This window comes from Lycium barbarum, chromosome 9 (genome assembly GCF_019175385.1).
Source record: "Lycium barbarum isolate Lr01 chromosome 9, ASM1917538v2, whole genome shotgun sequence".
NCBI classification, from domain to species: Eukaryota; Viridiplantae; Streptophyta; class Magnoliopsida; order Solanales; family Solanaceae; genus Lycium; species Lycium barbarum.
The window spans coordinates 16,349,948-16,376,215 of record NC_083345.1 but is presented as its reverse complement, the minus strand read 5'-3'; positions in this window follow the sequence as shown (position 1 = coordinate 16,376,215).

Here is a 26,268-nt window from a genome sequence, read left to right as displayed (position 1 = left end):
TTCTAACAAAAAGCACAATCCAACCAAAAAAAAAAAAAAAACTAGTCAAATAATTAAAGTATACATTTTTGCACATATTCAACATCAATAATATTTCAAACAATGATAACTAAGCTAACACAAATACATTGACAATGAACATAAAATATAGCACAATCTCAAGCAAAAAAAAAAAAAGTAAACTAATCAAATAAAATTTACATTTTTTCACAAATTCAACATTAATAACATTGCAAATGATGTTTAACAAAGCTAAATATACTAACATTAGGCCTAAAATCTACAAGTAAAACTAAAATTGAAAGAATTTTAAAAGCCCTAATTTAAAAGAAACTAACCTCAATTTATTAAGTTAAAAACGGGTCTGGGGGGTGGGGAAATGAGCGGCGGGGCTAGGCGGACAGGGGGGCAGCGGGTAGGGTTTTAGGGGAATGGGGATTTTTGTTTGGGAAGAGAAGGAGAAATGAAAAAAGAACCCATCTGGCCATTTTGTTTTAAAAAAAAAAACTGACGGACAAAACTGACCCTATCCGTCGATTTTTTTAAAAAGGTGACTAGTATTTGCCAAAAACAAAAACCCACCCGGTCCGTCGGTTTCCTAAAAAAAAAATTAAAAAACAATATGAATTGCAATTTATTTAAAATAATTTTAAAAATAAAACCGTCGTTGTCCGTCGATTTTATATTAATTACTTTTTTTTAATAAAACCAATGTGGGACGTCGGTTTTGTTTTGGCGAAAATATATTTTCAAAATTCTGCCAAAAAAACCGACGTTGTCCATTGGTTTTCTAATTAAAAAAATTAGAAATGCAAAAAACCGATGCACTGCGTCGGTTTTCCATCAGTTTTTCAAACCGACGCAGTCCGTCAGTTTTTTGTCCGTCGATTTCTGGCAGTTTTTTAGTAGTGTTGTGGGGTAACACATGTAATAGAACTAATATCATCAAATTGAGTATATAATGACATGATAACTCTTTTTAATGTGAATGCTAGTTGCTCGTCAATCATGTTATATACTACTCTTTATGACACTAACTTATATTGCACAACATTTAAATGCGCAATATAGTGTGTCCGCTTTTTGTGATACACTATGCTTGATGTGACAACTCAATGCTGCATTAATTTACCACTTTTTATGATAATAACTTGTATTGCGCAACATTTAAATGCGCAATATAGTGTGTGCTGCATTAGTTGACCCTTTTTTATGAAACTAACTTGTATTGCGAAACATTTAAATGCAGAATATATCAGCCATAGAAGACACACTGTGCTTGTTCGATTTTTATGACACACTATGCTTGATGTGACAACACAATGCTCAATTATTTGACCGTTTTTTATGCCACTAACTTGTATTGCGCAACTTTTAAATGCGCAATATATAAGCCGTAGATAATACACTATGCTTGTCCGATTTTTATGACACACTATGCTTGATTTGACAACACAATGCTCCATTATTTGTCCACTTTTTATGACACACTATGCTTGATTTGACAACACCATGCTGCATTATTTCAAAAATCTTGTCCTATTGCGTAACATTTTCATGCTCAAAAGTATTGCGCAGTATTTTCATGCGCAATAAGGTTCCCACGTTTTTTAAATGTTCACTTTTGTGCTCATATTTTGACTATTTAATATGAATGTTAGATAAGGTAAAAACTCATCCATTTCATAAGTTTAAGTCTTTTAAGTTCTTGAAAAAACTCAAACTTCAAAGAAAAAACATCGTCTTCTTCTTCAACTGTTAGGGTTACTCTATTTTGGGATGGAGTTATACTTGATGACCATAATACCATTCGTTATAGTATCAAATCAAAATCCCATGTAAAGTTTCCAACAACCTTAAACTACGAAAAATTAGTCACTTACCTACATAAAAAAATGAAAACTGATCCCACAGAGTATGAATTATCTGTAACTGGCAGATATCCAAACACCGTTTCACAAGGGTTAGTGCTTTATGGTGTGTGGAATATCAATGATGATGACTCTTTGAGGGAGTGTTTGAGAGCGCCTGAAGAACATAGGGATATAGTCGCCATTTATGTTCTTGAAATGTATGTTGACACCCAATTTTGTCCCGCCTCTCCTCCGAAATACCTATTTATGCTTCTAATATATTTGGAAAAAATTAAAAAAAAAACATATATATTTATATTTTACTATAATTATTAGCCTTTTATCAATACTGGCGTTTCATTATTCTATTACAGTTACTAGCCATCATCATCATCATTTATTATTATTATTATTATTATTATTATTATTATTATTATTATTATTATTATTATTATTACTATTACTATTATTATTATTATTATTATTATTATTATTATTATAATTATTATTATTATTATAATTCACAATTTTTATCACTTCGGCATTTTACCAACTCACGCATATGCATCGCATTTACCTTTGCATGATTAAATAATAGTGTTTATTTACTCTGAATTTTCAAAATATTATTGCACGGCTATTACAACGCCATTTTTTATTATCTGAGCACTAATAATTACATATTTTATATTAAGTAACATTTTAATCCATATTAATTCAGTCCATAATTAAATCCTAAAACTATTTTGGGCTAAAGCCTAATTTGTGAAACCAACCCAATTTTCGGACCAATCCACATTTTTAATACCCAGCCCAACATTTTTCAGCCCACTATTCATTCAAACAGACCAGCCCATACCCGTTTGATTTGTACCCGACCCGGCCCAAATACCCTTTTAACAAAATATGAAACCTTAGGGTTTCATATTTCTCCTTCAAGCCGCCACCCCCATCGTCTTCTTTCTCCTCTCCCTTCCTCTTTCTCTCCCTTCTCTCCTCACCCCACACCACGCCGCTCCACCCACTTCTTTCTGTTCCCTCCACCTTCTCTGTCCCCCACTTCCCTATGTCCCCCCACGCTCTTCTCTCTCTTCTTCACAAACGAAAACCCTAGCTCAAACCCGAATCGATCCTATAAATAATCGTTTTTCCAGTCGAATAAGGGGGCTCTGGCAACCGATCTAGGAGTCACCTAAAGTTGTCCAAAATATCAAATTTGCAACTCGTTGTGACAGTTCAAAATACCGAATCAAAAAATACTCAAACAATTTTTTCGTCTGTTCTGTTGTTGCTGTGAATTCGAGCTTCGCAAGCTCGGATTTGGTAGTTTCGAGGGTAGATCTGAAACCCTCGCACCCTGTTCGCTGCATACAAGAAAGGTAATTTACTCTCCGTTTTATTATTTTTGGAAATGATTTGTTCTTAATCTGTCTTTTGTGCGACCTGCTTGTAGTTTGTTCAATCGGCTACGTGTTAGTATGAATCTTTAATTGCTTAGCTGTGCTCTAGGTGTAGGATCTCATATTAATTAATTTCAAGTAGATATATATTCATCTTAGATTAATTTAGACCCCTAAAGTATATTAACCACTGTTTAGTTCAAGTTCGGATCAACTTTAATTGGTAGTGCGATTGGTTATTCAATGATGGTAATCTGCAAGCAGGATGCATTTATTTAAGCCTGTTCAATTTATTTCAAGAAAGTTCATGTCTGTTAATTTTCGAAATAAAGCTTAGTGTTGCTAATTGATAGGTTTATATATAACAGGTCTGTTTGAATCTGCTTATTCATTCCAATCTTCCTCCCATGGAAATGTGTTTACTCAGCCTATTTTGATTATTTGTTTTAAAAAAAAAATAGTATGACTACATGCTTAGTTGATGGAAAGTTGGTTATTAGTAACATAATAGCTTAGCATGATTCAGGATGTTCGGTGTTAAAATACAACAAATTGATCTTCATAGTTTGCTAATATACATGGGCTAGATAGTCAACATAACTTGTGCACTAACTACCTGGTTAAATAATTTCATATCAAATGTATGTGTAAGTATGCGTTAATCCCTTTCTGTTTCATTTTTTTTCTTACCTCTTACATTGCTACTTCTTAGTCGTTTTGTATTAGTATTAGTATATTGTCTTCATGATTTAGTACATTCTTCTATTAATTCGGTTTATGGTTTATGAAGCATGTTATATGCTGGTAGGATTGGATAAAATGTGTATGTCTTGATCTTGCTTAGTAGTTAACAGTGTCTATATGCTTATATCTTGACTTAGTTTAGTTTCATTTCAGTCCTTTTCTAGTTTCCCCTGTGGCTGATTGTACTGATCCTCGTCGTGTTAATTGATATATGTGATCAAATGAGCTAGCTATGGTTTCATTATGTTTAATGTTTGGTGTGTAGTTTTCAGCCCCTGTTTCTGTTGGTTCAAAATTAGTATCAATAATGCGATAACAACAACAACGACAGTATACTCAGTTGAATGTTTGAATTAGTATATGGTCAGTTAATTAAATTTCATGGATATTTTAGTTTTACATTGGCTATGGTACGGGTATGAAATATGGAAGCAGTATGCCCCTGTTTCTGTTTGATATATGCTAGCATGAGCTTTTTGGTCTCTCTTCTTAGCTTAGCGTTTTCTTTCAATCATTCTTTTTTTTCCTTTAATATGTTTGGCCATTTCTTATCCTTAACCTGAAATTAAATATTCTTAGAGACTTTCTATTTCATTCATTCTAATTTGGATCGTTATATGTTTGGTGGAATTTTCTCTTTTTACTTTTTTCAACTTTTAAAAAGTTGTTTGTCCCAAACTGAGTAGTTTAATTTAATGTGCTAAAGTTTATGGAATCCAGTAAATCTACTTTATTCGGCCAGCTTAGTCATGATTTTAGTTGGATAGTGTAAAAGTAGAGGAGGATAGTATTTTATTTAAATTTTGAACTATTGACCTGCTTGGCATATTTCTAATTAATTTGCTACTTGTCCCGAACTGTTCATCACTTTAATTCATTAGGATAAGCATCTGATCATGAATTTGCCTCCATATGTTTTGCCTTACAAATGCTCTTCTTATGTTCCCTTGTTGTCCTAAAAGAGATTGAAATTTAAGTATTCTGTGGCCTCAAGTTTGGATAAAACATGACAAGTATTTAACTAGTCGAATCAGTGACGGTTTCATATGCATTAAGCCCTTTCCTTCTCTTACATTACATTGCTAATGTATGCTGGGTTTTTCTGGACTTGTCTAAAATTTTATATGCATTCATGTTACAAGTGTACCGTGTTTAATTATATATATATATTTGTGTGTGTGTGTGTGTGTATGGCCAGTATATTTTGGTTAATACATTTACGGGGCCGAAAGCTTTCCAATATTGACCTTCTATACATCCTTATGAATGTGTATACATGAGATATACTCAAATATACGCAGTATATACATAACCTATCGACCTGTTTTTTTTTTTTTTTTTTTAATTTGTGTTTTTACATGTTTAACCTTATTCGTCGATTAGATACTAATCCTTTCCCTTTCGTCTTATGCATGACCATCACATACGAGCCCGAGGGACTCGTTCCTCTTCCGCATTCGATGTTGGGTTAAACGCCCAACGTTATATTATCGAGTCTCTCTCTGTCCAGCCCCATCCGCAGCAGGAAAAAATGAATTCGGGGCCAAGGCCCAACAGCAGCAAACAGATCCTAACAGTTCCAAAATGGGCAGAGCCTATTTAATGTTATTTGCTCCTTATTTTATTTTATGCATTTAATTTGTATTATGCAACTAACTCTTGGTTTGTTTTTTTTTGTTTTGTTTTTCTTAGTTTAGAAGAATACTAATGAATTAGTAGGTTAGTTTTTAGTAATGGGTAGTTAGTTAAAAGGAGTTCAATAATTAATTCCATAAATTTCATTTTTTCTTCTTTTTATATTAAAATTATTTATAGTATCCATAATATTCACTTCTAGAATAATTGGTAGTATAAATTCATATTTTCGAATTAAAGGAGTCATATCCTTATTATCTTAATTTCAAAACATCACTAATATGCAAATATAAATTCAAACATATTTTAAATAACTCTTCAAGTTTTGAGTCAATCACGCATATTCTTAATTAAGCATAGTTAATAAAGATAATAAAATGGAAAAAGAAAATCTATTAGCTGTTTTGTATTTTATTCACACTTCTAAAACTTAAAGTCAATTAATACCTCATCGCTTAGTTCGTTTTAAATATTTATTAAAACATTGCATAAACTCGCATCTTCTTCTACTTATATGTAAATTATCATATTTCGTAAATTTCATTTTCATTATGCTGCTTCCATTTAAACCATTAGCAACATTTATAAGCTTTATTTTAAATAGCATTTTAAAACCTCCTTTTATGCAAGTTATTATATCTTCTACAAGCCTTATTTATATAGCATTATTATTTTTTAACATTTATAAGTTTTATTTTTATAGCATTTAAAATCATCTTTTATGCAAGTCATTGTTTTCTGTAAATTTTATTTTAAATAACATTAGTATGTTTTCCTTTAAAACGTTAGCAACATTCTTTAGCCATTTTTCTTAAAACTTTAAAATGCTACATTAATATCTTTAGTCTTAATTAATTAACCTAAGTTTGGTCGGATAACCGTAAGTTAACGGATTCTAAAGGATGCCTAACCCCTTCCCTTTAGGATAATATAGAGCCCTTACCTAGAATCACAATGGTTGAGCAGACTATTAATTGAGGTTTAGTTTTAACCTTGCCTTAGTTAACATTTAGGTGTCCTAATTCACCATTAAATTAATTAGGTGGCGACTCCTTAAAACAAAATAAACAGGAATCACCAATACGTCATACTCCTAAATCAACCCGGTTAAAATGGGGTATGACAATGTATATAGAAAAGATACCTAAAGAAGTCCCTCAAGTCCAGCCTACTCATGAAAACACTTATGGGGACTTTAGATCTGATATACACATTTTGAGTGGTCAAGTCCTGTTGGAAACCCTAAGCCAGCAATTTAATCAAACAAATACTGAAAATTAGTAAATATTCACTTTTAAATTATTATTTTGTTTCGTAGCACGTGTTTATTCTATTTATTAGTAAATATCCTTCTTTGGTATCTTTGTAGGGGTTACACACCTAATATGCGTCATATTGGGCAAAACTCGCCAGTGATACCTAATGATGATTTTGGGCAATCCATTCCGTTCGGTGGAGATGATCTTTCTCCAAACCATGTTAATATAGATCAATATCGGCAGGTTCATCACCTTGATATTAAATAATCCATATATATATATATATATATATATATATATATATATATTTGACGTTGGTATTTAAAATATGTGACTTTTCGTGTATGAAGATGCCTTTCTTAGATAGTGATGATTGTCCAAATTATTGCGAGACTTCATTAAGTGATAGCGAACCGAATAATGCAGAACAAACCGATGATGATAATAAAGACGAAGAGGTCGATGTTCAATCTGGTGGGCAACAAGCAAATTTAAAACATTGATGCAAAGTCCACTGCCGGAAAACCCAACTCCCGAAAGCCCTCCGGAAAGCCCAATGCAGTGGCATTCTGATAATATTCCATATCTAGACGATCTTCAAGGTCGGACTGATGGCTTTGTCTTCACCAAAGAAGATGATCAATGTTGTCAAAAAATGTGGAAAGAACCGACCGATCTTATAAAAGATGATTGCTACCTTGAAAAAGGGATGGTGTTCAGATAAAAAAAAAGCATTGCAAAGGGCAGTAAAAATTTATTGTTACAAGGAAATTAGTGAGTATAGGGTTGATGATTCAACCAGAAAAATATGGAGACTAGTTTGTAGACGACAGTTTCAAAGCGGTCAATGGATGCTTCGGGGAATTGAAAAGTCCGATGGCATGTGGGTTATCACAAAATTCCACAAACGTCACATTTGTGATATTGGAGAGAAGCGAGCAGAACATTTTAATTTAGATATAAATATGATTGCTCAAGTGCTACTTAAAAACGTTGCTGAAACCCCAAGGTAACCTATTCAACCTAGTTCATTATAATTCTTACATCAATTAAATTGTCATTGGTAAGTGTTGTTTGTTTAAACATGTGCAGGATCCCCATCAAAGATTGCATTAGAAAACTTAAGCAGGTATATTAAAAAACAATAAGCAAGAGAAAGGGATATCTTGGGCGTTGGCATGCGTTTTAGATGATTTATGGAAATTAGGAGGGCTCTTTCAAGACGTTGCCGAGGTATATGACAGCTCTACAAAAATTCAATGCAGGAACTGTTGTAGAGTGAAGGTTTCAATGCGGTACAATTTTCAACTATGTGTTTTGGGCATAACCATCTATTGATAGTTTTGGCAACTGTCGGCCAGTCATATCCATAAATGGCACGCATGTATATGGTGCATACTGTTACACCCCGTATCTTCGAAGAGCACTTATCAAATTTGAAACATAAATACGTTGAGTTAGGGCTAAGTAAAATCACTTTGGAATATAAGGAGCAAGCATTATTAAGTATATTTAATGAGTAAAAGATGTATATAATGTACACCGGAAGGTTTTATAAGGAAATGAGTGGAGGAAGTGGAGTAGTACGACTTTGGAGAAAGGATGGGTAATGTTTTGTGTGAATTTATTTTTCCAACTTGAAAGACAAATATCTCTTACCATATGAAGTGTTTTAAAGTGAAAAAAAATCCTAAAATGAAGTTCGTCGATTCTAGTTTCCAACACAACAAACCTCTAGTCGATAGGACAACCGAGTAGAGAATTATGGACGTTACAAGTTTAGCTGACAGAGCAGAAAAGCGTGCTACAGTAACCGACCTGCTACAGTGAACCCGACCTGAATTTAACCCTTATATAAAGGGTAATAACCCCCTTTTTTCATCAGATTTTCCTAGAAAATTCCAGAAATTGGAAGAGGGGAAGTGAGGGAATCAAAAGTAAGCAATTTTTAAGTCGCGGAGTAGTGGTTTAGGTCCGGGCAACGCATGGTTGTGATTCTAGTATTTTTTTGTGATGGATTTTAGCGTGGATATTGAGGATATTGCTGTCTTAACAAGAAAAAGGTATGAATCTTTCTCTTTTGGTGTTATTTAAGGCTTATTTACGGAGATAAAGTCGTTAAATAATTGTATAATGGGTTGATTAGTTATGGAAGTTGGAAAACAGCGTGTGGGCTATTCTATGGAATACTTTGGCGTTGGAAATGATGTTATGGATGTTGGTATTGTTATTTTTATTGTTGGTAGTTGAATTGAGAATTCGGGCAAGACATATAAATAGGGAAAATGCTGCCCGATTTTCGGCAGAATATAGAATAGTTTGATTTAAAACTTGGAACAAGTGTGCGATAAAGAGGCTAACGTTAGTGTAAATTCTCTTAAATGTAGACTTGCGAGCTCGGACGAATAAGCGTAGCTAATAGGAGGTCGAATAGGTATGTTAAGGCTCGTCCCTTTCTTTCAAAGGCATGATTCCTATGTTATGTCTTCATAAATGTTTCCATATCTTCCTTGTTATCAAAAGTTAAAAGTCTATGATTCCAAGGCATAATTTCCTTCCTGATAACCCGTAAATATTTTTCAAAATGTCCGGATTTTTCCAAAACAAAGGTTTATGATTTTGTAAGCTTTTATGACTACAACGACGGACATGTTTTTGTAATGACAACGATGATCTCAAAGATGAGAATATGTCTACGATGATTATGATGAAAATGGTTTCATGTTTGAAAGTCTCACGTTGTGTATTCAATATGAATATGAGAATATTGAGCTATTTCTTGATCCTCAATTTTATTCTTTGATAATGACTCTATTTTCTAAAGACTTCAAAGTATCTCAATTGACGCCTTATGAGATTTATGACCTTATTCTATGTTTTCTCTTGATGTTATTCTTCATTGATAGTCTCACCTTAAAATAATTATTCCTTCAAGGTGAGATAGAGCGATGATTATTCCATAATATAATCGGAGGTTACCGACCTTACGTCACTCCGATAGAGTTATAGCTTTTCTTGGGCTCTCATGCATGCTGCTTATATGATATATGAATATGATATATGTATATGTATATGGGGAATATAGGAAGAAGGGCGAGGCGCTATAGACGCATGACCACCTGATCAGTCGTTATAATATGACATACATGATATCATCCCGGACACGGGATTCCCGGACGCGGGACATATGTGGTTAAATGGATCGGAGCCGACGCCTCGAAAACATGATATGGTCTATTTTATGTATACATGAACAAGAAATGTTTTTCAAAGAAAGCTAAGCATCCGTGGCATCCGCCATAAGAGGCACTCATATGTACAGGTTACTCTTTTATCTTACGATACGCTCTATATTTCCATTCTATTATTATTCATACTTTACATCCCTTACTATGTTATTATTCATACCTTACATACTCGGTACATTACTCGTACTGACGTCCCTTCCTGTGGACGCTGCGTTCATGCCCGCAGGATCAGGTAGCCAGTCGGTCGATCCATCGCAATAGAACCTCCCCTCAGCGGCAGTCAGTACGCTCCATTGATCCGGAGCTACAACCCTTTTGGTATGCTATCCTGTTATGTACGTATATGGGTACGACAGGGCCTTGTCCTGTCCTTTCTGCAGTTTGTACTCCATAGAGGTCTGTAGACAGTGATATGTAGTTGTGATGTTATGCAGCCTCGTCGGCGTTTATTTTGTTGTACAGTATATATGTGGCGGCCAAATCGGCTCGCGTTGTTACTCTTAGTGTTTATGTTTATATGTATGTGTTGGCCGTGAGTTCCCGGTGCCGTGTCTCTTATATTTATTGTTCGAGAGATAGTTCAACTCAGTTACAGATCGTGTATGGGCCCAGGATAGTCAATGAGCAGTAAATGCAAGCATAAGAGTGCTTGGCCAGTAGTGGTCGGGCACTTGTTACGGCCCATCAGTTTAGGTTGTGACAAAAGTGGTATCAGAGCAGTTCGTCCTAAGGATTGTCTACAAACTGTGTCCGGTAGAGTCCTGTTTATGGGTGTAAAGCCGGCCACACTTATAAACAGGAAGCTGCAGGGCATTTAGGAATCATTGACCTTCCTTCTGTCTTAGATCGTGCAATAGAGCCAAAGTCTAGGAAAGATCACTTCTGATCCTTTTTCCTGCAGGTAGGTGCAGACTGAGATAAAGAGATCAGCTTCAGACAGTGGGGGTGCTAAGAAGGCCTCGAGAGTAGATCCAGGACCCCAGGCTCCAGGACCGATCAGGACGAGTCTTAGTTATTCCATGGAGACTGATCCCTTGGAGGACCCAACGACGATTCCTCCAGAGTTCTTGACTCCTAGGGAGGAGGACCCCCCAGAGGACATTTATGACATAGATCCGTCCGAGCATTCATCTGGGACACCGAAGGAGGAGATTCCCGAGGCCGTACCAGCTGCTCCTATGGCAGAGCACTACGTCAGACCTGCCTCCCCGGTGAGTGTTACGGATTACTCTAGCCCTTTATCCTGGCCGTCGGTAAATCAGGAGTTACCCGGTTATCCCTCGGACTCAGATGAGAGAGATGATGAAGGCCAAACGAGCGGATGGTGGGTAGACGATAACGATGAGTACACTTCACCTTATAGTCCACCAGATCAGACTAGAGACTGATCGGCTACAGGTATATGAGTCCTTATTGAAATTTTCTATGTATGTGCATTTGCTGTAGATTATTATTTAATAGTGGCGAGCGGAAACCCAAAGAGGCCGATAACCGAGTATTTATAAGTAACGACGACCAATGTGTGTTCGCTACCATTGCGAATCTGGAAATCTAGGACGGAAAGTAGTCATACATACAGATGAAAGGTGAATATTGAGAATTAAAAAGGCCAAAATGGTAATTGTGTAGTCGAAAGAGTAAGAGACCCTTTCTAATTCGAAGGGAGATGCGTTACGAGAACGTTTTGGAATCTGTCAAGACTTCAACTTGCTTTAGATTATGTGGTGAAGGTCATGCGGTGACGTGGATACGATTATACCAGCATTAACGCACCGGATTTCATCAGAGTTTCGAGGTTAAGCGTGTTGGGGTGAGAGAAATACTAGGATGGGTGACCCCTTGGGAAGTGTACAAAAAGTCCTATAAATTTAAATATAAGAGGTAAATGAGAAGCTAGAGCAGCCTAAGGGATATTGGAGTATGCGGAGTGGTTGGAGACCTTAAGAGGTCGCGTAGGACGAGGCGGACTAGACCAGTGAAGAGAAAGAAGGTGCATCACAGCTCTAGAATTAGGGTGAGTTTGAATAGCGTTTGGAAATATTTTGTAAGCGAGAGGGTTCTAATTATATATATATATATATATATACGTATGCATATGATATCCCATACGTGGCTATATCAGCGGGTATATATATCCTGATAACCAACGTTGGGGTATATGGAAGGCATTAATCGAACAGGGTAACGAAGTTCAAGTGACAAAAATAAATGATAAATGGTACAAATGTTACAAGGTAAGTTGATGCTATTTTCACTACAGGTTAGGCCTGGAGAGTTTTAGTGTAATGACATCTAGAAAGGAAAGAAAGTGAGTAGATGGAAGGTAAGGAGATCAAAATGTCGGAAAAAGTGAAAAGTAAGAAACATGAGTGAGTGAAGCCGCCAAGAGGGACGACGGGCAAGCACGGGACTATTTGGGTAAAAATTTGAAGGTAGGCATGCGAACTGGATAAAGTGTGGCAGTATGAAACAAAAGAGGAATGTGTGGGGTCAGAGAATAGGCTTCGATAAGTGGGGCTAAAAGGATAGTGACCACGATGAGGAATGTGAAGTAAAAGAAAGAATGGTTAGGCCTTGCGACGATGTTAAAAGATTTCCAGCCCTTGAAAGGTATATAAAGGGATAAGTGTGTGGTCAAATTAACACGGTTGCCTCGAACATGGAGAAGCTTTCCAAAAAGATGACTTAGGAATAGAAAGGATTTGCGCATTTAAAGGAATATTCCACAAACTTCATAGCCGATACTACAAATAACAAGAGAAGAAAGGTGCTCGAGGAGGAAGAAACCCAAGGAAAGTTAAGGATGAAAGCAGGAAAGATATACTAATGGGTTGGTCGAAGGAAGAGGAGAGCATTTAGGAGTAAAGTAACAGGAAATCTTTAACGAGTTGGCGGTAGGAAACCGATTACTCATCGAGGAAAGAACGAGGATGATGAGTCGACACAATTGATTGGAAAATTAATGACATGGAATAAGAATTCATGTGAAGACCGAGAGATTCGATCATAGAGGAAATGGAATGAAATGTAAGGAACGTGCATGGAAGACCACCCGGCCGTAGCATTAGAAAGATAGATAAAGATTTGATGAACGAGGATAGAAAGAGTGTAAACTGTAAGAATTCTGTGCTAAGAGCAAAAGTAGCAGGACACTCGAAAAACATAGACGCACAGCTGCAACACAAACGCGTAGTTAAGAAAGATTATGAGTAAGTGAGCTAAGCGGGCGAAAGGACTAGTAGTGGATGGAAGGGTATGGAAATGTTGGAAAAAAAATGATGACGATATAGACATAAATGAAAGAAGAACTCAGGGAAAGAAGTTTTAGATATGTTATAAGTAAAGTCGGGAAGAAAAAAGAGGAGTAAGGTATAATCGAAGACTTCATAAAGGACGTGGTGAATCTCGATGCCTCCATTAACTTGCGGGTCCGGAAAACCGTCAGTCATAAAAGACAGAGGTGTGAAAAGACGGGAAAAAAGGCATCGGAATTGGATCTAACCCTTATAAGTATTCCAATTGGATACAAGACTATAACTAGCAAGAAGATAGATAAGTCAGACCATGCGATGACGGTACCCCGACCCTAAGAAGATCGTGAAGGGCGGCAGATAACTATCGAAGACGACGGTTACTCGAAGGCTATTGGCGTATAAGGAACTCCTTAATAAAGGGGGAAGAACATACTAGACTTGAAAGGAACTATGACATTTCAAGCTCCAGAGAAGGAGATTTATTAGCTCAGGGCCAGAGTCCGAGGCGTATTGGCATATCGGGAAGGTAACGGAAAGAAGTAAAAACTAATTGACAATAAGTGTACCATGAGGCAGACATAGGGAGAAAGTATGGAAGATAACTCAAGAGAGCACTTTACGCCAAAATGAACTACGATATTTTTAGACCATGATTTGAATCCCTCGTATCGGGCAAAAATTGCGCCGTACCTAAGGATGCAGTGACATGCCCTAAAGGGTAATGAAAAGAGCAAGAAAGGTCTCCAAGCTAAATTTACAAAGGGTGTTAGAGAGGATGACTAACCCAAAGGACACTTGGGATGACAATGGCAATTGTAATAAAAGGAGCAACGATTGGTAGTTTGGAAATTTTTGAAGGAAAGAAGGAACGCTGCTCTTATGAATGGAAATAAAAGAGCTCACCGGATATTAGAAAATAGTTCATGGACCACTAATTATACTAAACATGAGAGCATATGCTGTGGAATTATGTGAACCGCCAACGTGAAGCTATGCCCAACTAGAATTGTAAGAAGGCCACACCGGAAAGCCAACAAGAAATAACGACTGACGAAACGATCGCCGATACAAGGAAATTGAAGATAAGTATACTTGCGTTACAAGAGAGTCATAATAGAAGAATTGTCGTAGTCCTATGCTTCTTGGATTGTATTGATAGATGTGAGGGAAGGAAGTAAAGAAATAGTTGTAGCAGAAGCTCAAAGATGTTGCGAGCTATGAAATTAGTTGAACTCGGATTACAAGTTTGCCATAAGTGTAATTGGACTGTGAAGGATAATAAATGACGAAGAAACATTACGTATATACGTATTTCGGATAATGATATAACTGGCCTAAGAAAGGAACATAATCATTAGGTTCACTAGCGACACAGTTAGGCTGGGTAAACATTTAGAATGTAAGGGTAAAAGAGATGGCGACAATGATGTAAGGATTAGAGAGCCTGACTAATGGACTACAAAAAAAAATCAGTACAGTGTATATCTAAGATCAACGGGTACAAAAAGGATAGCCCGATATGACACAGGAGGAGTAAACGCAAAGAGGGCGCCATAGAGAGAGAAAGGTAGTTGTCCACTAACAAGGAAACAATGAGCGAGAAAAAAGAAGAGTACTTACAGGACGATAAATAGTTATGGCACGACAAGTCAAAACTACCATAATGGAGAAAGAAAAAGAGTGAGATGTTGTTGCACCTCATTTTTACCAAAGGCTAAACAAAGCACAACTTATGGGACTCTAAATAATTAATTATGTACAGAGTCGCCACCTAGCATTTAAGGTATACTAGGGTACCTATAAATTATTAATATATGCAGCTTAACATGGTCTACGAAAATAAGTGAGATTCTAGGTAAGGGTTCAAATTATTCCGAAGGGAAGGTGTTAGGCATCCTTCAAAATCCACAAATGTGGTTCCCGGCTGGACCAATTTAACTATTCGAGGGATGTGTAAAAAGGCTTGATTATTACTTACAAAAATTAGTAGAATTTAGACTAAAGAATAACTAATATGACTATTCACATAAATAATCGTGCAATATGTATTTTTTACATATGTGATATAATAATTACTTTTTTTAAAAAAGGTTATGTGCAACTTAGAAACTTGGGTATGTGACAAAGGTATAAAAAGAAAATGGACATGAAATTATTTTGCACTCGAAGTGAGTTAACTAATTTAACTAGTTAAGTATGTACGCCTAATCAATTAATTATGAGAGTACATTCTAAAGCCTAAATATTGAGGCAAATCACCCTATTTATTCACTTGAGTGTGCTAAGCTATTGAATTAAAACTCTAGCGAAACATGATAACTATAAGAATATTAGCTACAAAAATAATAACTGCCTAAAATTAATTTGTCTAAAACACATAAAATTTAAATCACCTAAGCAGATCATAAATAAATACAACCAACCTACACCCTAAAAAAGTAAAGTTTCACTATATTTTATGCTTGCATAATTTAAGAATGTAAAAGAAAATATAAACAAAGAATTTAAGAAGCTATTTGAACTTCTTTTGAGTGTCATCTTCAAAAAGTAACTCCGGATACCTGCGTGAGACTTAATAAAAATGTTAGTAAGAAAATAAATAACTATCGGATGAATTAAAGAAATAATGAATAAACTTAAAATAAAAAACCCGTCTTTGTACATGGAAGGCCTTGGAAATCGACGAAAATTTCTTCATCGGCCAGCATACTATCAAAGTTGCTCTGCATCCATGGTTTCAATTCACCCTTCCTTTCCTGTTCGGGGTTCTGCTAAAGACGTATATACAGCAAACACAATCTCAATTCCCAAGTGTCATGGCCAACCAAGGACATATTAGTAAATATATATACAGCAAGCGCAACCCATTTTTCAGATCAATCAACATCAATAAAACACTAAGGTTCAGAACTCTTAAACAGCAGCAATCTTATTGTGTCATTTCTACCTTGTAATATAAAGGGACATGAAAGTACTATTTGCAAATATCAAATTTAGTAGTATGCAGAAGCAGATAAATTAAAGAGTCTATATAGTCCCTTCTTCATTTTTCAGCTAAAAAGGGTTGTTGATTAGAGCAAATACGAATTCATGGGCATACCGAAGATCGTCAACCACCCTGAAAAATCCTCTTTTTTTTTTCCACGATTACCTCAACTTTGAGCTGTATATGAGCATGCAAAGAGAAACCGACACACGCCATGGCTGCAAGATACCGGTTTGCAAACAGATGCCTACCGGGTCTCCCCGTCAAGATATGGGTCGGATTTCCTCAATGCATTAAAGTAGATAAGTCAAGAAAGAAGCAAATCATCATCAGATCCCATTTATCAGATCAATCGACATCATAAAGCACCTCAGTATCACTACTAGTATTAAAAATAGAACCATTCTCCTCTAATTCACCCCTAAGTTGTTTTATAATTTACTAAATTGCCATTATGAGCAACACCAACAGAAATAGCAAGCATATTCCCAAAAGATTAATTCCATGCATCAAATACGACTGAAGAACAATCCTTATAGACAGTGTTTAAAATAACTATGGCACTTTACTTCGAATTCATCCACAAGTCAACCATTAACTGAAATTTGTTTTTTTTTTTTAGTTGGAGCTCGTCGGAACTCTAACGAAGTACACCGGGGATGGACCAGCTCATCGGCGTGGATGGTGACGCGACGACGTAGTTGCGGTGAAGGAGAAGAAGACAAGAGAGATGTAGAGAGGAGGAAGGGAAGGAGCAGACTGGGAGCTTGACACTCATTGTTAACTGCTCCAATTCATCGGAGCTAGAAGCTCCTCACCGGAGCAGTGATGAAGACGAAGGAGAAGCACGGGGTTTCGGTTGCTGGTTGTGATTTCGCGGTTCGTGTTCGCCGGAGCTCGGAGCTCCGGCGTGAAGGGCTGGCGGCGGTGAGAAAAAATGAGGGGGAAAAAGAAAAAAATGTTTAAGGTTTTAGGGGAGTGGGAAAAAAATCTGAAAATGTCCTTGTCTTGCTGTGTAGGTGTGTGGAAGTGTGCGTTGGATCCCAAGATTATATCAACCCCCACTTTTCCTTAAAATGTGAACAAACCCTCCTTTTTGTCCAAAAAATAATGATGAAGCCATACCCCTTTGTCCCCAACCCATCACCTCAATCAACTTTTTTTTTTTTTTTTAAATGATGAGACCTTGACTTTATCAAATTTTACTCTGCGTTTAAAAATTAATTACTCCGATTTTTTTTATACTGTCGGGCTGTACTAAAATATAGTTGATTAATACATATATAAATAATAATGTAAGTATAAAATATAAATAGTAATGTATAGGATAAAAAAATGTATTGCTATAAAATTAAGAAACAATTAATTGCACAAAAAAAATGGTCATATTACGCTGTACAGGTGCAAAATAATGATTCTTGTAAAATGACAATAAATTGAAAATTTTCCTAAAATAAGGATAATCATCAATAAATTGTCAAAAAATGTAAAAATATGTAAAAATGTATTTCGTGCTCTTTAACGAATCAGGGCCCCCCAAAATGTTAATTTTAAGCACGTCGAGCCAAAATTAGGTGTCAACAACTTGTCCCTCTTCGACCGGAGACGATGAAAGAGTTTTCGGACGAAGACGTTGACATGTAACCTATTTTGGCTCGACAAAGAATTGCTAAAAGGATATGTACGGAGAAAGAGGCCAGACGTTGGTAGAGCTTTGACAATACTCTCAGTTTGTCGGCAGGGTTGCGATAAAAAAAAAATGATAAAAGGGAAGGATTGTATACCTGCTGGGGAAAGAATGATTCTCGTCCCGATGTGACCGAACTCTGCATAGAGCTTCCTACATATCTCGTCAATCACGAGAATCAGGTCAATGTAGTTCGAAAGGTGATAACTAATGGATGTTGTGGCAAATTTTGATCGTCCAATCAAAATTTTGCCCCAGTGTTATTAGAATGGTCCTAGCAAGTGTAGGATGAAGAACGGTCGTGTTATGTAACGCCCTTTTTTTTCTTTTTTTTTTTAAGCCGGCATGATGCAATGCGTTTGAAGGGTATGTGAAAATGATAATGCAATACATGTGCAGTGTTTGCGAGCATTCGCAAAGCAATGATGCAATGTATGTGCAGTGCATCTGCGAGCATACGCAGGGCATTTAAAACAAACAAATGCAGGTACGGTGCAATGCGTCTGCGAGCATACGCAGGGGCATTTGAAAATAATAAAACAATGCAGGTGCAGTACAATGCGGCTGCGAGCATATGCAGGGGCATTTGAAAACAATAAAGAAATGCAGGTGCGGTGCAATGCGGCTGCGAGCATACGCAGGGGCATTAAGAAAAAAATAATAAAACAAGGCAGATGCGGTGCGATGTCTTATGCAGAAATTTTCAAAGGGCGGTGCGCGGCCCGTGCAACATATGAAAGGCGGTGCAAATTACAAAGGGCGGTGCATGACCTATGTAACATATGAAAGGGATGCAAAGGGCGGTGCGCAGCCCATGCATCATATGAAAGGCGGTGCTCAGCCTTATGCAGAAATTACAAAGGGCGGTGCATGGCCCATGTAACATATGAAAGCGATGCGAAGGGCGGTGCGCAGCCCATGCATCATATGAAAGGCGGTGCTCAGCCTTATTCAGAAATTACAAAGGGCGGTGCATGGCCCATGTAACATATGAAAGCGATGCGAAGGGCGGTGCGCAGCTCGTGCATCATATGAAAGGCGGTGCTCAGCCTTATGCAAAAATTACAAAGGGCGGTGCATGGCCCATGTAACATATGAAAGCGATGCGAAGGGCGGTGCGCAGCCCGTGCATCATATGAAAGGCGGTGCTCAGCCTTATGCAGAAATTACAAAGAGCGGTGCATGGCCCATGTAACATATGAAAGCGATGCGAAGGGCGGTGCGCAGCCCGTGCATCATATGAAAGGCGGTGCTCAGCCTTATACAGAAATTACAAAGGGCGGTGCATGGCCCATGTAACATATGAAAGCGATGCGAAGGGCGGTGCGCAGCCCGTGCATCATATGAAAGGCGGTGCTCAGCCTTATGCAGAAATTACAAAGGGCGGTGCATGGCCCATGTAACATATGAAAGCGATGCGAAGGGCGGTGCGCAGCCCGTGCATCGTATGAAAGGCGGTGCTCAGCCTTATGCAGAAATTACAAAGGGCGGTGCATGGCCCATGCAACATGAAAGGCGGTGCGCGGCCTTATGCAGATGCAGTGCAATGCGGCCGCGAGCATACGCAGGGGCATTTGAAAAATGAATAAAGCAATGCAGGTGTGGAAGATAACGCCTTTGCTTCGGCGCGAATGAAATGCAGAAGGTAAGGTCCTTGGGCCATGAAATGGTGTCTTTAGGCGATAAGAATGATGCCTTTAGACTATGACGCCCTCGATGTCCTATTGTGGGGCTGGACGAGCCAATGCCTTTTCTCTCGAAATGCGCCATTGGTGGAATTTTTGAGGGCCCCCTCAAAAATTTTGTCCCAGTTTAGAAAACAAACAAAAATTTGCATACTTCCCGCGAAATGCGATGTGCACTTGCGGTTTTTTTTTTTTTTTTTTTTTTTTTAAGCTCCAAAAAAATGTTCTCCCAATTTCATGCTTCAGCGGAGAAATACGAAGATCTTTCATGGTAAGACCAGATATGGATACCTCATAGAGTTAGTAACAACACAACAACATTGAACTATATTTACTGTGCAACAATAAAAAATAAAAAATTAAGAAAAATAACAAAATCACGAAAGCAAAATCCAGCAAATTGTTTTTTTTTTTTTTAATAATAACAATGATTGATATAACATGCCCCGACTTCAGTTGGTACCAACAATTAGTATTGTGCATAAGAATTCACCATTATTTATCGTCCAACAAACCAAGATCGACTTATTGGTAATTCCTATAGCTTCAAGTGGTACCTCAGACATACCTAAAGATCAACAAGATTGGTTCATTTTGCTTCAAACAAGGATTATGAACTATACATATCCTCATGTTTCAAGTGCCCTCACCAGAAAGAAAGTCCCTTTTCACACATATTCAGTATTTTTGAACTTTGAGACATCTAGAGAAGTACACTCAAACTCAGAAAGATGTTCAATGCTTGCAATTGTAATACCATAAGCTTGGTCGTCATGTAAGTATCCACTAATGAGAGAAACCTTAGCATAGAATCACGTAGGGCTTGTTATGGTGTTGTAATGTAGGCTTGGGAAAAGGGTAGGATATTATTTGGGTAAGGAGTGACTAATCCTTCCCTAAGCGTTGCACTATGTCTGTGCTCAGTATTTGTGTGCTCTGACACTTTGTTTTATTGTCCCTTTCTTTTGTACTTGTGCGACCTCTTTTGCAAGTTAAAGCCCTTTTTTCGTTTTTTTTTTTTTTTTTTTTTTGAGTTTAGGGTTGCATGCCCGAAACTCTGTGGGGATTAAGGGAATTGACCTGGGTTGCATGCCCGAGGTCTTGATAGTAATTCCAGGTTGTATGCCTGAGTGTGAAAAAAAAATAACGGGTTGTATGTCCGAGATTCTGAATGACTAAGTTTTTTTTTTTTTTTTTTTGTGGGTTCTTTCTTGCTTTGGAGGTCGTTCTTAGCCTTTGTTTTTCTGGGACGGTCGAATCCTTTTTTTTTTCTATTTTTTTTTTTTGAAGCTTCAGCTCAGATCTCTATCCGCGGTTGCACGTTTTTAGTGCGCTCAGGGAGGTTGGGCCAAGAGAGAGATAGTGCATGTAAGCACTCAGAAACGGTATAGGCTTATGATGTGGTTGTCAAGGAAAAGGCTTTAGGCTCAAAGGGGGAATGCTAGGGATAATGTCATTTGGTAGGTTAGAAAGGCTCAAACGGGTCAAAGAAGGCCTACAATCCTTTTCTATGCTGAGTGTTACTCATAATTTCGCCTCAACAGACATTCAGGCCAAGTTCTAGATTACAATGCAATGCAATTGAACGCTATCTAAAGCTCACCACACAATGCACATGAAACAATGAGATTGGTTTTGTTCTTGTCTTATAAGCATGCAAGAGAATTTTTCAAGTGTGAATGAGAGGTACCATAAGAATCTATAGTTTACCACGAAGTCAGTCCTCCCCATCATATTGATTGTTACTTGTTTCTTTCCTATGCACATTCCAACTGTGTCAGTACCAACCAAGTCAAAGATATGAATCTAAAAATGTTTTTGTATTTTTTGAATAGGGGTACCGAACCCGAAAAGGGTTGCCTACGTATCTCATCTTTGATGAGAATCAGGTGTGCGTAGTTCGTTCAGATAAGATAGAAAGAAATAAATAAAATATTTTTGTGATTTTTCAAAAATAAAGTTTTTTTTTTTTTGTGATTTTTTGAATAATGAATTTTTTTTGTGATTTTTTGAATAATGATTTTTTTTGTGATTTTTGAATAATGAATTTTTTTGTGATTTTTGAATAATGAATACCGAACTCAAAAGGGCTGCCTACGTATCTCATCAAAGAAGAGAATCAGGCGTGCGTAGTTCTTGCTGATAGGGTATAAAATGCATGATTGATTTTTTTTTTTTTTTTTTTTTTTTTTTACAAAATGCAGGGTTCAACACGAGTCAACTAAAAATAATTAGATAAAGTGCTAAGGCAGTGCAAAGCAAATAACACAATATTTATTTAAAAACAAAACATGTAACAAATAAAGAGTATGTGAAAAATGAAAAGAATGTTCGAAATAAAGGATAAAATTCAACCTAGCTAAAAACAACTGCAAAATGGAATGTACAGTAACCTAGGAATTCTAAGAGTTGGTTTTCCTATGACACAAGGCTCCCGAGCGGACTACTCGAGTGAGAAGGCTACGCGGTCCCCGTTACTCGGGCACCCCGCGCATACGCCAACTCTCCTAAAATTTAGATTTTACGAAAGAAAAAAAAATCGCGGGTGCGCAAAACACACCTCGCGTGTACGTGTGATAGTGTGATATGAACGGAATGCCAATTTATATAAACCGATAACACGTATGAATATTAATATAAAACCACAAAAAGATAGCAATTAAAGAGAAACAGTAAAAGCAATATGCATAATTTACAATAAAGTAAAAAATGAGTATGGTAAATAAAACTTGCTAGTAAAAAAGGCAATAATACAGTGTATGAAATTAAACGCAGATATGTACGTAAACAAATAAGGGAACAAGGGAAAGTATATACATGACGAATAAATATAGGCAAGTAAAATAAAGGAAAAATTCAAATAAAGATAACATACCTCGAATAACAAATTGAGTCCATATGGTTAGAACCTAAGTGTCCCCAGCAGAGTCGCCAAGCTGTTGCACCTCATTTTTACCAAAGGCTAAACAAAGCACAACTTATGGGACTCTAAATAATTAATTATGTACAGAGTCGCCACCTAGCATTTAAGGTATACTAGGGTACCTATAAATTATTAATATATGCAGCTTAACATGGTCTACGAAAATAAGTGAGATTCTAGGTAAGGGTTCAAATTATTCCGAAGGGAAGGTGTTAGGCATCCTTCAAAATCCACAAATGTGGTTCCCGGCTGGACCAATTTAACTATTCGAGGGATGTGTAAAAAGGCTTGATTATTACTTACAAAAATTAGTAGAATTTAGACTAAAGAATAACTAATATGACTATTCACATAAATAATCGTGCAATATGTATTTTTTACATATGTGATATAATAATTACTTTTTTTAAAAAAGGTTATGTGCAACTTAGAAACTTGGGTATGTGACAAAGGTATAAAAAGAAAATGGACATGAAATTATTTTGCACTCGAAGTGAGTTAACTAATTTAACTAGTTAAGTATGTACGCCTAATCAATTAATTATGAGAGTACATTCTAAAGCCTAAATATTGAGGCAAATCACCCTATTTATTCACTTGAGTGTGCTAAGCTATTGAATTAAAACTCTAGCGAAACATGATAACTATAAGAATATTAGCTACAAAAATAATAACTGCCTAAAATTAATTTGTCTAAAACACATAAAATTTAAATCACCTAAGCAGATCATAAATAAATACAACCAACCTACACCCTAAAAAAGTAAAGTTTCACTATATTTTATGCTTGCATAATTTAAGAATGTAAAAGAAAATATAAACAAAGAATTTAAGAAGCTATTTGAACTTCTTTTGAGTGTCATCTTCAAAAAGTAACTCCGGATACCTGCGTGAGACTTAATAAAAATGTTAGTAAGAAAATAAATAACTATCGGATGAATTAAAGAAATAATGAATAAACTTAAAATAAAAAACCCGTCTTTGTACATGGAAGGCCTTGGAAATCGACGAAAATTTCTTCATCGGCCAGCATACTATCAAAGTTGCTCTGCATCCATGGTTTCAATTCACCCTTCCTTTCCTGTTCGGGGTTCTGCTAAAGACGTATATACAGCAAACACAATCTCAATTCCCAAGTGTCATGGCCAACCAAGGACATATTAGTAAATATATATACAGCAAGCGCAACCCATTTTTCAGATCAATCAACATCAATAAAACACTAAGGTTCAGAACTCTTAAACAGCAGCAATCTTATTGTGTCATTTCTACCTTGTAATATAAAGGGACATGAAAGTACTATTTGCAAATATCAAATTTAGTAGTATGCAGAAGCAGATAAATTAAAGAGTCTATATAGTCCCTTCTTCATTTTTCAGCTAAAAAGGGTTGTTGATTAGAGCAAATACGAATTCATGGGCATACCGAAGATCGTCAACCACCCTGAAAAATCCTCTTTTTTTTTTCCACGATTACCTCAACTTTGAGCTGTATATGAGCATGCAAAGAGAAACCGACACACGCCATGGCTGCAAGATACCGGTTTGCAAACAGATGCCTACCGGGTCTCCCCGTCAAGATATGGGTCGGATTTCCTCAATGCATTAAAGTAGATAAGTCAAGAAAGAAGCAAATCATCATCAGATCCCATTTATCAGATCAATCGACATCATAAAGCACCTCAGTATCACTACTAGTATTAAAAATAGAACCATTCTCCTCTAATTCACCCCTAAGTTGTTTTATAATTTACTAAATTGCCATTATGAGCAACACCAACAGAAATAGCAAGCATATTCCCAAAAGATTAATTCCATGCATCAAATACGACTGAAGAACAATCCTTATAGACAGTGTTTAAAATAACTATGGCACTTTACTTCGAATTCATCCACAAGTCAACCATTAACTGAAATTTGTTTTTTTTTTTTAGTTGGAGCTCGTCGGAACTCTAACGAAGTACACCGGGGATGGGCCAGCTCGTCGGCGTGGATGGTGACGCGACGACGTAGTTGCGGTGAAGGAGAAGAAGACAAGAGAGATGTAGAGAGGAGGAAGGGAAGGAGCAGACTGGGAGCTTGACACTCATTGTTAACTGCTCCAATTCATCGGAGCTAGAAGCTCCTCACCGGAGCAGTGATGAAGACGAAGGAGAAGCACGGGGTTTCGGTTGCTGGTTGTGATTTCGCGGTTCGTGTTCGCCGGAGCTCGGAGCTCCGGCGTGAAGGGCTGGCGGCGGTGAGAAAAAATGAGGGGGAAAAATAAAAAAATGTTTAAGGTTTTAGGGGAGAGGGAAAAAAATCTGAAAATGTCCTTGTCTTGCTGTGTAGATGTGTGGAAGTGTGCGTTGGATCCCAAGATTAAATCAACCCCCACTTTTCCTTAAAATGTGAACAAACCCTCCTTTTTGTCCAAAAAATAATGATGAAGCCGCCCTTTGTCCCCAACCCATCACCTCAATCAACTTTTTTTTTTTTTTTTAAATGATGAGACCTTGACTTTATCAAATTTTACTCTGCGTTTAAAAATTAATTACTCCGATTTTTTTTTATACTGTCGGGCTGTACTAAAATATAGTTGATTAATACATATATAAATAATAATGTAAGTATAAAATATAAATAGTAATGTATAGGATAAAAAAAATGTATTGCTATAAAATTAAGAAACAATTAATTGCACAAAAAAAATGGTCATATTACGCTGTACAGGTGCAAAATAATGATTCTTGTAAAATGACAATAAATTGAAAATTTTCCTAAAATAAGGATAATCATCAATAAATTGTCAAAAAATGTAAAAATATGTAAAAATGTATTTCGTGCTCTTTAACGAATCAGGGCCCCCCAAAACGTTAATTTTAAGCACGTCGAGCCAAAATTAGGTGTCAACAGATGCTAGTTAATTTCCGATCATGTACATGAGGACAAAGAAGTGAAAGAAGCTGACTGAAGGCAATAAAAGAGTTAAGAAAGAATGAGAAGAGACTGACTTAAGTTATAGTTTAAGCAAATGGTAATCGAACCCTAAAGAAAAAATAATTGTTCTAACGAATCAAAGATGGTGTCGTGGGTTGTCAATAATGCAACATTCGAGGACGAATGTTTCTAAGGGGGAAGCATGTTACACCCCGTATCTTCGAAGACCACTTATCAAATTTGAAACATAAGTTCGTTGAGTTAGAGTTAAGTAAAACCACTTTGGAATATAAGGAGCAAGCATTATTAAGTATATTTAATGAGTGAAGGATGTATATAAGGTCTACCGGAAGGTTTTATAAGGAAATGAGTGGAGGAAATGGAGTAGTACGACTTTGGAGAAAGGATGGGTAATGTTTGGTGTGAAATTTTTTTTCCAAATTGAGGGACAAATATCTCTTACCATATGAAGTGTTTTGAAGTGAAACAAAAGCCTAAAATGAAGTTCGTCGAGTCTAGTTTCCAACGCAACAAACTGCTCGTCGATAGGACATCGGAGTAGAGAATTATGGACGTTACAAGTTCAGCTGACAGAGCAGAAACACGTGCTACAGTAACCGACCTGCTATAGTAAAATGCTACAGTGAACCCGACCCGAATTTGACCCTTATATAAA